Below are 14,007 nucleotides of genomic sequence, written 5' to 3'. Positions count from 1 at the left end.
CGATTTATTAGCCATTAGCTGGCACCTAAAATTCTTTCTAGTTATAAATTCATGTGTCTCCCATGAGGGACCTAAACATTTTCTTATTGTTCTGTACTTCCTTTTGGGCACCCACCACTGAACATCTTAACCCTTATTCTAAGAGGTTTTGCATATAATCAGCCCCAGGGCTGCTAGGAGAGAGAGATGACATTTCCTAACCAAATTCAGCTTCTTCAGCTCAGAAAAAAGGATATTTTTTGCACAACATGAAAACCTATACAGGGGTTTAATCAATTTTCTCTATGTCCATTTATCCCATTTTCCCTTTTAATTCTGTCATTTGTCTTTGAAAAGGTGAGGAGAGGGACACTCCTATGTCTTTAAGAAGGTATATATATGTGTGTGTGTGTGTGTGGGCGTGCACACATTGGTAGAAGATAGAACTGTATATGTATAGACCCCTGTTTATTTGGTTGACTCTGTAATAACCATCAGAGGACTTTTTAAACAGCGTTTCCACTAGGAAAAGCTGAAGCCTTATGCTACAAATTTGGCATCTTTTTTATTCACAGGCTGAAATTCTAACCCTCCTTCATCAGAATTTCTTAGTTACCAAGAACTCCAGATATTTTTTAGAAGTTTAATATCTTGACCAAGTTCTCTTGAACCCCCACTGGACAGAACTAGGGATATTTCTTAATGCCCTTATGTAGATATATTTTCAGGGCAAGAATAAGAAGTCTGCTACTACATTTGTAGTCTGCAATTTTATGCAATTCTAAAAGGTAAAAAAAGAAATTGAAGTCAGGAGTACAATGCAGAAATTCCTCTCTACAGCTGAGAATGTTAATCATATAGAAGTGAAGTTGGGGACAGAATAAGCATTCACTGAATCAAGATATGAGTAGATTAAGATTCAACTTGGTAGCGGGGCGCGGTGGCTCAAGCCTGTAATCCCAGCACTTTGGGAGGCCGAGACGGGCGGATCACGAGGTCAGGAGATCGAGACCATCCTGGCTAATACGGTGAAACCCCGTCTCTACTAAAAAATACAAAAAACTAGCCGGGCGAGGTGGCGGACGCCTGTAGTCCCAGCTACTCGGGAGGCGGAGGCAGGAGAATGGCGTGAACCCGGGAGGCGGAGCTTGCAGTGAGCTGAGATCCGGCCACTGCACTCCAGCCCGGACGACAGAGCGAAACTCTGTCTCAAAAAAAAAAAAGATTCAACCTGGTTTATTTTGTAACAGAAATATCTTACACAGCACTGGAAATATCCATCTTAACCACAGATTAGATAGATGCAAAAAGGAACGGTTCTTTTAGCTTTTTATTTTTTTTTTTTTTTTTTTTTTTTTTTTTTAGCTTTTTAAATAGAAATTAAGATATTATAGCTGTTCTAGATTGGGTGAGTGGTAAAGCTTGAGAAGCTTAAAATGAAAATGTAATATACCTTAACCTCCAGAATTTTGAGAAAGTAGTTTTCAAGTCAGTCTGTTATTAAATGTTTTGGACCTTTTGTCCCAAAATTTTACATGTAATTTCAGGAGTTTTCCATGAACCACAGACTCTTAATAGTCCTGTTGCATTCTAAGGTAATTTTTAGGTTTGACCCCAAGCTATTGGCACATTAAGTGATTTTGCATGGAATGGATTAAATAGTACCTAGCTCCAAACCATCCAAATAAGGGTTTGTCCAAAGTCAGGTCTGAGAGCAATATACAGTATATTATCCTGAGACATTGACATTTTCTGGTAGAAGATATTGATAAGAAAGTTTATTAAGTATTAGAACATTGACAGATTGGTGTTACAGAGGTTGAAGAGCTTGATGCATTCTTCAAATTGCAGACTTTACAAAGTAAGATAATGTAGTACTTCAATTTTGGGGGCTTGGCTACATTATACACCCAGTATAGAAAAATCTATACTGGGTGATGGCCTCCTTTTTCCATACTGGTATTCTACAGAAGGCAGAATAATCTTGAGAGTAAGTTGCAAAGACATAATTCAGCCTGAAACACAATTATATACCCTCTTTGGCCAGGACATAGGCTTTAGGCAAGTAAGTACTGGTCCAGTCAAATTCCTTAAGAAGTTATAACTTCTTGGCTTCCAGGTCTAAGAACACTTCCTGATGACAAGCTCTGAAATCCATAAATACATTGGTGACATTATAGGGAGAGAGAGGATAGAACTTCCCGTAGTAGACTATCAGGGATTGATGATTTCTAATTAAACAGCCGCAGTAGTCGCTAAAAAATACATGCTGCTTCTCAAGATTTCTCCCAGACCTCCTCTAGGGCAGATTTCCTATGTAACATATTTATGCACTTGTCCACTCACTACCACTCGTTAATGATGAGTTTTGATCTCACTGTAATGTGCCCATTGAATGAACACAAGGTCTATAAAACTTCCCAGTGCTCAGGAGTCTTCCATGTCCATGGCTTCTAGTTATTCCAAGAGTAGCTATTCTCAGGAAGATGAAGTCTAAAATGAAACATAAAAGGGGGATGGACTTGGACCCAGCTAGTTAGAATGGAGGCATTTTAGGTGGCCCATCCTTGTTTATGGCCTGTTACCCTGAAATACAAACACAATTGTAATTATGCTTCATTTCAGTAAGAATGTACATTGACTTCAGATCCTCTTCAGTTAGAAGCCACACAGGGTCAGTGCATCTGTAGTGATTCCCAGGCTGGTGACTCATCTCTGCTCTAACCAAGGTATACTAGACAGCCAGTTTACCTGGCTCTCTGTCTAGTGCATTATTCTCTTTTCCCCCGGCCCTACGCAAGTAGAAGCCTGGATTTAATGTAGGGGTGAGGTCTGTGATTTATGTGTCTCAGAGAATGGAGCTGGGGGGTGATTTAAAAGTCAAGTGAACCATGTAGCCAAGCCCCCAAAATTGAAGGGAAAATCTAGTCAGGAAGCAACAGGACAGAGATGACTCAAGATTTCAGTTGTTCCCAGATTAGTTTCTAGATGCAGTGCCATCAGCATCCCAACACAGTCTCACCTATATTAATTAAGATAGCAAAGTTAATCCAATGATAAATCCCCGTGGGTTGGTTGTGTAGATGTTATGCAAACTGATGCCATTTTTGAGAGCAGTTTTGGTGGTCACTTCAGATACTATTTTTTATATATGATGCTTCAATATTAGCATATGTCCAAAGACTTCCTGGAATCTTCACAAATTTTGTGACTACTGTTAATACATCAGGTTTTTTCTTTAAAATTACATCTCAGAAACTTAAGAATTAAACAAAAGCATGTTATTCCAGGTTTTGCTTACTTCTTTTTTATCATCTAATAGCCAAGGCTATTAGTCCATGTTAGTCCAGGTTTTGCTTACTTCTTTTTTATCATCTAATAGCCAAGGCTACTTCCCTCCTCTTTTCCCAAATACATCTCACATATTCTGAGCAACTGTCCCACCTTCATTTTTTAATCTAATATTGATAAATTTTTTTGCATATGAAATGGGAGGGCCATTTATCCTTACTTTTCATTTTCTACTGGGCTCATTGTACCCTCTTTCCATATTCACATTGTAGCAAAACATTTCATTCCCGCATATTAATCTAACTCAGTAATTAAAAGTATGGAAGCCAGGCACAGCAGCTCTTGCCTGTAATCCCAGCACTTTGAGAAGCTGAAGTGTAAGTATTGCTTGAGGCCAGGAGTTCAAAACCAGCCAGGTCAACATAGCTGAGACCCCATCTTAAAAAATAAAGCATTGACACTGCACTTAAACTGCTGAATATGAAACCTGGCTTTACCATTACCATTTACTAACACTGTGGTCTTGCATAAGTTAAACTTATCTATGTTTCTGTTTCCTCAACTGTAAATGGGGTGGGAGGAGGGAGGAAAAAATAATATCTATCTCATAGGATTGTTTAAGTACTTGGAGCAAGACCTAGTAAGTGCTGCATAAATATGTTTTGATAAATTAACACTAGTCTGGCTTTTCTAACCTAGCAAAGTTTTAAACCTGAGAATTTGGATTTGTCAGTCAATAATAATACTGTTTGATTTGTTTTGACAAAATTCACCTCAGCCGGCAGTGGCTTTTGATTGATTTCTGTGTGACAGCCATTGCTAGGTGTAGGTATACTTGAATTTAAGTACATGCAATGGGGGAGGGGTGTGTTACATGGTTCAAAACTAATAAGGACAAACATGACTTTATAGTTAGTACATAATTTACAAAGTGGTTCATTTGATTAATTGTACAATCAAAAATATACTTTTTTTTTTTTTTTTAAGAGACAGTGGTCTTACTTTGTCACCTAGACTAGTAGTGCCATAGTGTGATCATAGCTTATTGCAGCTTCAAATTTCTGGGCTCAAGTATTCTCCTACCTCAGCCACCCAAGTAGCTGGGATTATAATAGGCGTGAGCCACCACACCTGGCTAAAATGAACATTTTGAAGCCCAAGAAGTCTAGTTCCTTTTGAAATAAGACTTTCTGGGCCCTTTGTATACATTTCCATGCTTTTAAAAGGTAGCTTTTAATAATATGTACAGACTGCAATTTAATTTTTTAGTAATAATGCCCCAAGTACTAAAGATAAAACTTCTAAAAAGTTTGATAGCCAGGCGTCATGGTGGGCACCTGTAATTCCAGCTACTTGGGAGGCTGAGGCAGAGCCTACTTGAACCTGGGAGGCAGAGGTTGCAGTGAGCCCAAATGGTGCCACTGCACTCCAGCCTGGGCAACAGACTGAGACACCGTCTTTAAAAAATCTAAAAAGTTTGAAATTTAATGTATTTATTACCTTAATCTAGTTTTATGTGCATATACAAATTGGTTATAGTATCTATTTTGTTACCAACTGATAAACAAGAAATAAGTCAAACGTCAGTAGATGAAAGGACAAGCAAAATACGCATTATATTGTGAAATATATATTTGATCTTCATTCTTTTGTTGTGTCATACAACTCTCCTACAATCCTTAGAATCTCCAAAATGAAGTATCCTTTTTTTTTTTTTTTTTTTTTTTTGAGATGGAGTCTCGCTCTGTCGCCCAGGCTGGAGTGCAGTGGCACAATATCTCGGCTCACTGCAAGCTCCGCCTCCCGGATTCATGCCATTCTCCTGCCTCAGCCTCCTGAGTAGCTGGGACTACAGGTACCTGCCACCATGCCCAGCTAATTTTTTTTGTATTTTCAGTAGAGATGGGGTTTCACTGTGTTAGCCAGGATGGTGTCCATCTCCTGACCTTGTGATCCACCCGCCTCCACCTCCCAAAGTGCTGGCATTAGAGGCGTGAGCCACCGAGCCTGGCCAGTGAAGTATCTTTGTATGCTAATAAGTTGACTGAAAGCCATGCACCTCTAGGTAGCTATTGGATGGGTGTTAGTTTACCCAGAAACACCCAGGCAGGATTAGAGGGTTGGGATTTTCACTCCTGCCTGTTAATCTCTGGGGAGAAGAGAGGATGTGAAGGTTAAGTTGATACCAGTGGCCAGTGATTTAATCAATCATTGCCTACTTAACAATCCAGAAGGACTGGGTTCAGAAAGCTTCCAGATGACTAAGCACGTGGAGGGTGGCATCCCCTTCCTACATGCCTTGCCCTGTACATCTCTTCATCTGTATCCTTTGTAATATCCTTTATATTAAACTGGTAAGTAAATGTGTCTGCCTGAGTTCTGTGAGTCACTCTAACACATTAATCGAACTGGAGTAAGAGGTTGTGGGAACCCCAGTTTATAGCCGGTTAGTCAGAAGCATAGGTAAAACAACCTGGGGCTTTAGATTGGGATTGGAAGTGGGGAGCCAGATAATGTTGGAATTGAACTGGGTGGGAAGACACCCACCTGGTGTCCGCAGCAGAAGTGATTGCTTGTTTTGGGGGAAATCTCTCATACATCTGGTCACAGAAGTATTCTGTGTTGATTGTTGTGGTGTGAATGCAAAGGACAAAACAGTTTGTTTTATGTACAATGGAATATTATTCAGCCTTGAAAAGGAAGGGAAATTCTAAGACATGCTACAAAGAAATAAGCCTGTCACAAAAGGACAAATACTGTATAATTCCACTTGTGTAAGGTACTTAGAATAGTCAAATTCATAGAGACAAAATGGTGGTTGCCAGAGGCTGGCAGGAGAAGAAAATGATATTATTGTGTAGTAGGTACGGAGTTACAGTTGGGGAAGATGAAACGTAAAATCTGGTGATAATTGCACAATAATGTGAATGTATTTAATGCATAGAACTGTACACTTGAAATGGTAACTTTTATCTATATTTACCATCATTTAAAAAACACAACATTATTTCCCTACAATAACCAAGATACAAAAACCACTCATTTTGGAAAACAGCTGTAGGAAATGACAGCCTCCCTTACTCTCTCACCTCTGTGCTACCCCCACCTTATCACGTGCCTTCCCCCCTCCAAATTGATTTGCTAAATGTACATTTATGTTTATAAATTTTATGTTAACTAATTTTGGTAAATATTGTGTACTTGTTTGGGAGCTTTTTTTCTTTTTTTTCTGAGATGGAGTCTCGCTCTGTTGCCCAGGCTGGAGTTCAGTGGCACGATCTCCACTCACTGCAAGCTCCGCCTCCCGGGTTCATGCCATTCTCCTGCCTCAGCCTCCCAAGTAGCTGGGACTACAGGCACCCACCACCACACGCCTGGCTAATTTTTTTTGTATTTTCAGTAGAGACGGAGGTTTCACTGTGTTGGCCAGGATGGTCTCAATCTCCTGACCTCATGATTCACCTGCCTTGACCTCCCAAAGTGCTGGGATTACAGGCGTGAGCCACCGCACCTGGCCAGGAGCTTTGTTTTTAGTAACAAGAAGAGCTTTGAAAACCTGAAGTTTTTCAAATTATACATTTCTTCATTCTTTTTATATACTGTGGAAGATTGTATCTGAAGCTTATGAGAAAATCTTAGTTGCCAAGTTTTAGAACTAGAAGAAACCTTATTATCAGTTTATGCTTTTCACTTTGTAGAAAAGGAAAATGAGGTATAAAGAGATTGACTTCCCTAAAGTCACCAGCTTTTTAATAGTAAAACTAGAACTGAAAGCTGTAGCTCTTTTGATTCTTAATGCTTTTTGGACTACACTATGCTATCGTGCTGTCCAAAGGCTTCTTTGGCATCTCACCAGGAGAATTTACTGGGTAAAATTTTCATTTACATTATTGGATCAAGTAGTTAAAGCTGTACTATGTTCTCAAATATTTGTAAAGTATCTTCTGGTGCCATTGAAGAGATAAACAGAACATATTTGTTTGCCCTATAGACAGGGTGTGGGTGAGAGAGAGAGAGACAGACTGACTCTGACTACTCTATCCCCAAAATCCTCTTTATTCTAGCACAGGAATTCCAAGTTCCAATTCTGCAGTCAGTCCTATTCAGACTATAAGCCTTCTGGGTCAATAGGCTTACACAAATATAAAGGAAACCCAATTTAGTTCTTTGCTTAGAAATATGAACAGTCAAGAAAGAAGCCTTCCAACAGCATGAAACCCAAGATGAACAAGGATTACCTGAAAAACACAAATGAAGAGAACAAAAAGAAAAACTTTATAGATAAAGTGGGTAGTCCTAGGATTCCTGAAAAGGAATTCCACGTGGAACAGAGAAGATGGAGAGGAAATAAATAGAAGAAAAATTATCTGAGCTAAATAAAGTCTCAGGGCTTTAGATCAAATGGATCCATTAACTGTAAAACAAAATGAACAAACAATAACACACATTTAGATAATAGTCTCATGAGATTTCAGAGCTAAGGATATAGGGAAATCTCATAAATATTTTTGCAGGGAGAGATGAGAATCACTTTTTAAAAATCAGATTGGTAGACACTTTTATTAATATTGAGTGCTAGAAAATGTGGACCAATGATTTAAATTTCGAGGAGAATTTTAAGAAACCACCTATAATTCTAAAGCAGACCTAGTTTGCTGTAAGTGTGGAAGTATACATGAAAGTGTAGTTTACTTCCCCAGACCTTTGGGTGAGGGGGTAGGGGGTAGTGCTTGGGAGAAGCGAAATCAAACAAAAAATCTTACATAAAGGAACTTGAGATTAAGAATCAACAGAAGTATGTGATGAAAAAAAGTACTAGGGAGGCAAACAACTGGGCTGTGAACTAACCCAGAACGTAATTATTTCAAATTAAAACAGAATTCACTTCCAGATCCCCCAACTTCCCTGTATAATTTGCCATATCAGTATCTCTTTTTTTTTTTTTTTTCAAATTAAAACAGAATTCACTAGGGTCTAAACATGTCTTTAAGAACAATATGGATTCTGTTGAGCACATTCTAATAATAAATTGGAATACGTGAAATGTAATAAAAAGGCAAAAACTTCGGAAAATTAAAGCTTCTTCTGAAAGTCCAAATGTGAAGCAAACGAAAATGTGCCTTATTTTTGAACGGTGAGGTGTAATTGAGTGCCAAGAACATAAAACACATTGACATTTGGAATTTAGTAACATACAATTGCTTTTTATTCTCTGAGTTTTACCATGCCTCTTGGATGGGCAGTAAATGACACTGTAAGTACTTTTTATTATGAAAATCAACCAATAGATAAAAACTTAATAAACTGCAAATGATGTAAAACTTAATGTGAAACTTAATTGTATACTCGGCAGTAATGGTGTATGATTACATAGGGGAGCCAGAAGAAACTTCCTAAAGTTAATAGAATAAGAAATACAGGTTCAGCTATAATATGTAAAGTTGTAACTAATATAAACTAAAATAAATCAGAATGAACAGAGAAGGCGGGAATTAGTGTAAATCTTCTCAGTCTTTCGTGTGTGTGTGTGTGTGTGTGTGTGTGTGTGTGTGTGTGTGTGACAGAGTCCAGCTCTGTCACCCAGGCTGGAGTGCTGTGGTGCGAACTCGGCTTACTGCAACCTCTGTCTCCCAGGCTCAAGCCATTCTCCTGTCTCAGCCTCGCGAGTAGCTGGGATTGCAGGCATGCACTGTCACTCCTGGCTGGATTTTTTTCTTTTTTTTTTTGGATTTTTAGTAGAGACAGGGTCTCACCATGTTGGCCAGGCTGGTCTTGAAACTCCTGACCTCAAGTGATCCTCCCGCCTCTTCCTCCTAAAGTGCTGGGATTACAGGTATGAGCTACCACGCCCAGCCCGCTCAATCTTTTATAATGAGGATACACTATGATAAGAAATATGGATTTTAAAAAAACGAGTATGGTAGTAAACACTAGAAGAATTAAAAACAAATGACCCGAAGTTGTAATTTCTGAGAATAAGTCTGAGATTTGGGTTGGAATTAGGGAAGAGACTAGAGAAGTTTTAAGTGGTTTTTTTTTGGGTTTTTTTTTTTTTTTTTTTTTTTGTCTTTTTTTGTTTTGTCATCAGTTTTGTACCTGTACGTGGTCAGGAAGTCAAATAATTCTACAAATTCCCAGGGGCATTTACTTATTTTTGAATGATTCTTTTGGTGTTTACCTCCATATCTCTAGATAACAGTATTATATTACTACTTCTTACATGTTGACATCCCACTTACAGAAGAGAGCATAGCTGACTCCCACCAATATTGCACAAATACGCTTCCAGATCCCCCAACTTCCCTGTGTAATTTGCCATATCAGCATCTCTTTTTTTTTTTTTTTTTTTTTTGAGACAGAGTCTCGCTCTGTCGCCCAGGCTGGAGTGCAGTCGCCGGATCCCAGCTCACTGCAAGCTCCGCCTCCCGGGTTTACGCCATTCTCCTGCCTCAGCCTCCCAAGTAGCTGAGACTACAGGCGCCCGCCACCTCGCCCCGCTAGTTTTTTGTATTTTTTAGTAGAGACGGGGTTTCACCATGTTAGCCAGGATGGTCTCGATCTCCTGACCTCGTGATCCGCCCGTCTCGGCCTCCCAAAGTGCTGGGATTACAGGCTTGAGCCACCGCGCCCGGCCCAGTATCTCTTAAGATATGTCTTTCAGATTAGTCTGATTCCTCAGAGGAGGTTTTCCCAATGTAAACCTCTGCTCTTATGAATTGGAGACAGTATCTAGGGAACTGCAATTTTTGAAGTGGACTTTTAACCAATTAGCCTAGCAAGGAGACTTTTAAAAGATAGTTGTAACATATGGTTTGATTTTCCTTTTTTTTCTTTAGACGGATTCTTGCGCTGTCGCCCAGGCTGGAGTGCAGTGGCGCAATCTCGGCTCACTGCAACCCCGACCTCCCAGGTTCAAGTGATTCACCTGCCTCAGCCTCCCGAGTAGCTGGGATTACAGGCGCCCGCCACCACGTCCGGCTACTTTTTTGTATTTTTAGTAGAGACTAAAATTTCACTATGTTGGCCAGGCTGATCTCCAACTCTTGAACTTGGGATCTGCCCACCTCAGCCACCCAAAGTGCTGTGATTACAGGCGTGAGACACTGCACCCGGCTGGTTTGACTTTTTTAAAACCATGTCTTGTAATACTTTCATAATAGCAATGTTATTTCTTAAAATATCAAATCCCTGTTGTAGAACTTGATTAATATTTATTTGAATACAGTAGTAGTATTATCACCATTTACGTTTTTGTCTTTTCACTGTAGCTCTAATATGTTTTACAGCAGTTTCAGTTGCCTAAAAAACAAAAGCTTTGTTGTTGTTTGGTAAAGTTTTTTTAACTTTGTTGAAACACCTTATTTTATTTACTGCTTGGCAAATAAGGGTCGATTGGGTACGTGTTCATATGCTGTGTTGACCTGTAAATGGTTTTATAATCTTTTTTTATAAACTCTTAGAAATAATCTTTTTTGTAAGTCTTAGAAATTCAAACTGGGGTACCCATAATATGAACCTCTTTTTAAAAAAGATTGTGTTCATTATTTATAATCAATAATCCTTAAATTTTGTGAGATTTATGACTACATTGACTAGATAATATTGGGGTACATATGGCTGTTCTATGGTATGAAAAATACTGAGTAGGTACTCACCTGAAAAGTTTCTCAGGGATTTACTTTACTTATAAACTAGGGAATAATGTGCATTTGTGGAATGTTTCTGGAACAATGTAATATGTCAGCTTTTCTATGAACTTTGAGGATAAGCATGATTTGGATTCTTAGAATAGAAATGACAGGCTGATGATTAGGGAGAGAAAACATGTGTCTGTTCATGTCTAGCTTACACTCAGCAACAGGTAGAGGTGTGACTTTTAAAAGCCCTGAGCTAATTGTACTTTCCAGTCACCAAAAGTTTTATAGGAATATGTGATACTAGCATATGCAAAAACCCACATCCTGTTTTACTGCTCCATCAGGAAGACTTAGTTCTCTTGTTAGGGCATTGCTGTGGTGGATCATCAAGATTGTAAGTGTTTAGGATACTGTTTTGGACTATGTTCAGAAATTCATTAGCTAATAGTCACAAATTTTTTTTTACACTTTCTCATGGTTTACTTGCAACTTCAGCTTACAAGGAACCTCTCAAGAACATGAATCCTTTTGATGCATCAAACCGTGGATTAAAACATATAGATAGCCTAATTGAGTTGCACTGCTCATTTTTAATAAAATGGCTTTTATGTTAGAATTGGGTTAGAAATAAGTCTGTGTTGTAAAGATAAAACTTTCCAGAATAGTCTTGTGTAGGCAATCTTATTTAATTCTGTGTCTTATCAATGTTCAACAGAAAGATCTGTGAGAATTACCTATATGTACTTTGATGGAAAAGCCAGGAAGGAAGGTGCTCTTTAGCATTTGAAGCTAGTATGAATTTAAAGCATGGAACTATTTGTTCTGGATTGCCTGGGTTTCAAAGATTTTAGTTCAGCACTGCCCAATAGGGCTTTCTGTAGTGAGAGAAATACTCGTACTATGCTGTGTAACTTGTAGCCACAGTGGCTGATGGGACTGAAGAAGTGAATATTTAATTTTAGGTAATTTAAATTTAAATAATCATATGTAGACAGTGAGTGCTTAGATAGTGCAATGTCTAGTAGTATCAAGAAACTGAGGGAAAACAAAAGCAATAAAAAGCACTGCATTAAACTAAATAGGACTTCTGACCCAAATTAGTTTGCTTGGCACAGCTTATAGGCGCTTTACCCTTAATTTTCATCTTTTACTATAATGTCATCATAGATATAACGTCTTCATTTCTGAGCCTTACTAGCTTTTTTTTACTAGAATAGTAAGTTCACAGCTTACACTAGAACTGACACTATTTTGATGTCTGTGGTTGATGCCTCCTATCTTCACCTCAACTTTCTTTTTTCGTCTAACTCCAGTACTTTCCACCAGTGAGAAAAGACTCTTACTTGCCCATTGCCCAGTACATTTTTTTTTCCATTTGAGAAACTCCTCTAAATTTTTCTAAAGTCACAATTATTAAGGCATTTGTTCAGTTTACCCCCCAAAAAACCCATACTTCTAAGGGTGTTTTCAGGTGACCCATTGGCACTGTTACACTCTATATCTAGAATCTTATTGGTATTTAAAAATTGCAACTTTACCTTGAAAGTATCAGACATTCTTTTTCAAAGAAGAGGTTTTGCAAAAATTTCTTCTTTTAATTCAAAATATTAAAACATTAATATTGTAAATTTTTTTCTCCGAGTTTATAAACTTCTATTCTCATGTAGCACAGTTCATCCAGTTTGTGTCTTCAAGCAGAGTAGACTTTTTCCCGCAAAGTCACCTGAATTTTGAGCCCTTTGATCTCACAGATGAAATCCCTGTTTCATCCGTGAAACCCTGTCTCTACAAAAAGTACAAATAATTAGTCAGGCATGGTGGCACACACCTGTGGTCCCAGCTGCTCGGGATGCTGAGATAGGAGGATCACTTGAGCCTGGGAGGCAGAGGGTGCAGTGAGCCAAGATCACACCACTGCACTCCAGCCAGGGCAACAGAGTGTGACGAGCTATTTTCCTGCATAAGGCATGCCTAGATAAGATAGAAAATGTTTTAAAACATTGTTACAACCAAGGACCCCCTTTCCAAGTTGTAGTTAGTGAGTTAGTGGACTTTTTTCTTTTCTTTTCTTTCTTTTTTTTTTTTTTTTTTTTTTGAGACAGGGTCTCCCTATGTTGCCCAGGCTGGTCTTGAACTCCTGGCCTCAAGATATCCTCCTGCCTCGGCCTCCCAAAGTGCTCAGACTACAGGCATGAGCCACTGTGCCCATCCCAGGAAACTCTGATACTGTGGTTTGGATGCTTCATCTTCTTTCAAGGTGAATATTCAGCTTCTCTGTATGTACTAAACTCTGTAATGTGTGTGACTTTCTAAAAACCATAACACTCAGGGATTCACATGTAACTATACTTTGAATACTACTGCAGATTACATAGAATGATATTGCACCCCAATATTTACCCATAAATGGAGTAATTCATCTTGAATTTTAGACTATAGTTCTTAACATGAAATCTAATATATCAAAATTTAAATGGTTTATCATATACAGTGTACTGAGCATAGTTGTCAACATATCACACGAAATGAAGAAAGATATAAACATTCTTTTAGATGTTTTCTCTAAACCTGCTTTTAAAGACTTTTAGTACTAGTTCAGTACAACAAAAATCTTAAACCTTATAATAATTAGTTCTTTGTAGATGGTAGTAATATGAGTTGGTCTGCATTACCAAGAAACTATTACAAGGAGATCAAAGGGAGATTTTTTTTCCCCAGTAAATTGTTATTACATCAAAAATTGACAGGAGTCATGTCAGTAATTTCTTATGTTAGAAGAGAGGAAGGAGATACAATAGGTCCTTCTATTTAGGGACTTTTTTTTAACATTTGTCTTCCTGTTTTGCTGAGAAACAATCAGTTATTCATCTTTTTTCTTTGTCATTGAGGAGGAAAACGTTACCAGGAGAAGCAGATTCTTAAATTATTATTTCATACAATTTTAGGAAATTGCTTTTGCTGTAAGTCAAGAAACTGTTGAATACTCTGCCAAAAGGAAAACCTTAATTTTCACAATGGGCCATCTGTTTAACATTGAGGTGACCCCCCCCTTTTTTTTTTTTTGAGACAGAGTCTTGTCACCCAGGCTGGAGTGCAGTGG

At 38.3% G+C, this 14,007-nt stretch overlaps 1 protein-coding gene across 5 annotated transcripts in view; it reads left to right on the top strand.

The window, feature by feature from the left end:
- Window positions 1-14,007, top strand: part of ABHD17B (abhydrolase domain containing 17B) — a 53,813-nt gene that overhangs the window by 14,399 nt on the left and 25,407 nt on the right. Inside the window, exon 1 of one of the 5 annotated variants that reach the window (XM_023213281.3) lies at window positions 13,010-13,164. The exons of the other annotated variants lie outside the window; for them this stretch is intronic. The gene's annotated coding sequence lies outside the window, so the exon portion shown is untranslated. Of the gene's footprint in view, window positions 1-13,009; window positions 13,165-14,007 lie in introns of those variants that run through there. 5 annotated transcript variants of the gene reach the window in all.

Source organism: Piliocolobus tephrosceles, chromosome 14 (genome assembly GCF_002776525.5).
Source record: "Piliocolobus tephrosceles isolate RC106 chromosome 14, ASM277652v3, whole genome shotgun sequence".
Lineage (NCBI taxonomy): Eukaryota > Metazoa > Chordata > Mammalia > Primates > Cercopithecidae > Piliocolobus > Piliocolobus tephrosceles.
The sequence above is the reverse complement of the archived record's forward strand: the minus strand, read 5'-3'. Positions and strand labels throughout refer to the sequence as shown.